Source organism: Harpia harpyja, chromosome 5 (assembly GCF_026419915.1).
Source record: "Harpia harpyja isolate bHarHar1 chromosome 5, bHarHar1 primary haplotype, whole genome shotgun sequence".
Taxonomy (NCBI): domain Eukaryota; kingdom Metazoa; phylum Chordata; class Aves; order Accipitriformes; family Accipitridae; genus Harpia; species Harpia harpyja.
Window position 1 is genome coordinate 77,845,648 of NC_068944.1, and position 4,004 is coordinate 77,849,651.

Sequence of the window (4,004 nt, forward strand, 5' to 3'; positions counted from 1 at the left end):
GGAAAGCAAGTGTTTTTCATCAAATGGCAAATGGGAATGAGTAGGCATTTCTGTCACCTAACCGGAGCACACATGTGAGAACCTGCCTTCCACTGGCAGTGCAAGGATGCATGCACAGGGCTGAGCTTCAGCTTTTAAGGCACCTTGTGAAATTCCTCTCAAACTCCTTAGAAAAAGGTTGGCAGACGTGCAACTGTTTTTTTTTTTTTCACAACTAATAAAATTCAATTGCTGACAGGCTGCTGCTTCGATAAGCCATGAGGTCTGTGAGGAATAAACATCAAGTGTGTGCAGTCAAGCACTAACTTTCTGATCAGGAGACATGTATTTGGTCACACAAGTGCATCTAACCCCTATAGAAAATGCTGTGTCACACAATAAATAGCAGCAAAGTGTAAATGGATCTTCATGTATTGAATTTTCTTTTCTTTTTTTTTTCTGGAAATGGCTCAGGGGTAGCAGAGTCAGGTAGAATGGAATGGAATGGAATGGAATGGAATGGAATAGAATAGAATAGAATAGAATAGAATAGAATAGAATAGAATAGAATAGAATAGAATAGAATAGGGTAGGGTAGGGTAGGGTAGGGTAGGGTAGAATAGAATTTTTCAGTTGGAAGGAACCTACAATGATCATCTAGTCCAACTGCCCGACCACTTCAGGGCTGACCAAAAGTTAAAGCATGTTATTAAGGGCACTGTCCAAATGCCTCGTAAACACTGACAGGCTTGGGGCATCAACCATCTCTCTAGGAATCCTGTTCCAGTGTTTGGCCACCCTCTCAGTAAAAAAATGCTTCCTAATGTCCAGTCTAAGCTGAGGTGTTGAGCTCCTTTTATTTATTTTATCCAGGTCTTATTCAGACTCTTTCTTTTCTCCACTTGCCCTGGACCCATGGATGTTTCCATGCAGCCCACCAACCTGTAGAGCTCAACCACCCTCCACCCCACCAGCAAGAAGCCGGATCCCACACCCTGCAGTGCTTGGGGGAGGGCAAGAATGTTCTCGTCAAGCTGAGAAGACACAGGGACCTGAGCTAGGGTGGTGGGATCCATCCCACAGAAGGCACGGTCATGTCCCAACCTCTGAACCGTGGTGCCAGCGGTGTTTGGGCTAGGAGCTGTGGGGAGTGGTTGTGTGTTTTGAAAAGGCCAGGGCAGCAGGAGCACGTGCATGCGAGACTTTGCACGTGGGTGGATGGATGTGCCCATGGATGTTGGGCATGGATGTTACTGTTTCTCCCTAGTTGCTCAATAATCTCACTGTTTACTTTGGCATGACCTTGACAGCCCTGGAGGCCAAGGGAGAGTTAATGGGTTTTATGGTATCCTGTAATCATGCAAACCTTGAAATAACATGTGACAACATGGTTGTTTTATTAAGGAGTAGGCGCATCTAAGATTAATGAGGCTTTTAGGAGATGCTTTGTTTGTAGTTAGGCACCAGCTAGCTGTTAAGCACCACCTGCACCCCCCAGAAGTTTGCAGCTGATTGTCTCCAAGATCCTCGTGCTTTCTTTTTGGGGAGAAAGAGTGACATAGTCACCTCCTCCTAGCCCCAGCACTCAGGTAGAAAGAGCCCCGGGAAATGTCTCTGCCATGTCCTGGGTGCACCCAGTCCCAAGGGATTGACCATGCCACAGGGATCGGTGGTGGCAGGTTGCCACTAACCAGCTCTGCAGCCCACGCAGGTCCAGTACAGAGTGGGATCATCTTTTTCCTGATCACAGGAGGAGGCATAGAGCCCAAACTTTTCCTGTTCCTCATTTCATAGCACTGCTTCTCTCCTTGAAACTCAGTATCTGCCCAAGTCCTGGACCAAATCCTGCCTTGAGTATAGATCTGGAAAGATGCAGCAGAGTTAGCCATTACTGAAGTAAACAGCTTTTAGACCAAACCAGGTCCATGGCATACCTGCAGCTCTTGAAATGCAGTGCTGTTATTTCTAATGTTTTTTTAATTCCTCATGAGGTTTTATTCTACTCTATTTTTGGTACTGAGATGTAGGTTTCCATTATAAATAGCTGCATATTCTAATTCAGTCTGATAACTAGGACAAGGATGCGCTGGGCATCCAGACCTTGATTTTGGGGGATGAAGACTGCAACACTTCCAGCCAAGCTTCAGGCTTTCTGTGAGATCCTTCTCTCAGGAAAACTAGTACCTTTGCATCTGGAAAGTGTCCTGCACTCCCTGGATATAAATCAAATGGGAGCACTGGTAAGAACTCATTGCCAAGCTGACAAATCATAGAAACAAGGCTTTGAAGCTCGATAGCAGCCTTCCCTCTGAGGAGCTCAGAATCTGAATTTAGGCACAAGGACTTCAGTATCAAAGCTGGGTGATAAATATTCTTCCCATTTTATAGTCAAGGAATCCATGCTGTAAGCCTGCGCATCCTTGTATGTGACACTGAACCAAAGCCCTTTGCAAAGATAAAAACCAAATGTTCTGCGTGGTTTGTGAACAATTTTAAATAACTAATTACTCCAAAGAAAATCAGAAGCAGGTTGCAAACATGTCCCGACAAGCAGAAACAGTTCTGTTTGCAAGAAATATTGTTCATCCATGAATAAGGGAGAGCTGACGGATCAGGGCAACTATGAAGGATGGCTCAGCTCCCATCTCACCCTCATCCTACCGTAGCCTGGGGAAAGTCTCTCAACCTATGTAATTTACTGTGGGCTTTGGATCAGGAATTCAATCTACATGTTTCCCAGCTGTTTGTGCAAAGCAATATTACTGCTCATGCTGCTGCCTTGGGGCTGAGGAAGGGGAAGACAGATCTGTGCTCGCATAGGGTCTGCTCATGTGTGAAATAACAGCAACCAGTGAAAAGCAGCTGGATTGGCTCCCAAAGCGGCCCTGCTCTGCCCAGGGGGATGGATCACAGACCCCAGAGCTCCCTTCCAACCTCATCTGTATTATAAATCCAGATCTCGATCCATACCAGAGAGCAACTCCTTGTTTTCTGCTTTACCCTCAAAATGCCTTTCACTATACACCAGTTGCTGTCCCTTACAGCTGGGTGTCTTTTCAAATATCGGCAACAGTCTCCCTTCTCCCTCTTCAAAGGACTACAGAGCAGTGGCTGTGCTGTACCCAAGTCCTTCACAGTTTGTTTGCAAAGGGGAAGGTAAAGTTGCCAGAGGGAGCACAAATTTGCAGGCGCGTAAGCCTTGACTGGCCACACAGCCTTACCCTTAAGGACATGAATCATATTTACATAGCCGCTAAGTGAAAGATCATCTTCTTGTTATATAACCACGGGTATTCTTCTCTGATTGAAATAAGTCACCTAGATTTGTTTTAAAAATAAGTTTTCAAAAGAGCTTCCTAGATTTTACAAGTGTACATAACTGCTTCCCTGCCTACGCACACATGCAACTCCGCTTTCAAACCGTGACGCTCACTCTGGGTACAACTATCCAGGTTTTTTTTTTCCAGCCGGGTAATGCAGAGCTGCATTGCTGACGGTGGGTCTCTCTCTCCAGGCTCGATCAGAAAGGTGCATGGAGAAACACAGCAAACGAGAACAGCCGTGAATAATAAATAAGCAGTAAATGAGATGAGGTCCTGCTGTGCAATTCTGTGGACAGCAGGGAATTAAAGTGATGCTTTTCCAGAGGGGACAGCACAAGCAGGCTTTGAACTTCTGACTGCGGCTCACGTTGTCAGCAGCAGCAAAGTGCATGTTTATGCAGGGACATGAAAGAAAACCTCCATGCCTCCTCCTACGGATATTACTGAATGGCTCTGCAATCTCAGCAGGAGGTCACAAATGCCTTGGCCTCCTGAAATGCTTCCTCTAAAGAAGAATTAGCAAACACAATAGATTCATACTACTCTGTAAGGATTGAAAGCACGACACAGGTCCCTGCTTCTCATGCCTTTCAGAGGCAGCCGTGCCAGGTCTCAAACCTCGAGCGTTCTGGCGGGGGTGTTTGCTACCTCCCACTTTCCTTGCCTGTGCTATATCACGCAGCTGGATTTTACCTGGAGAAT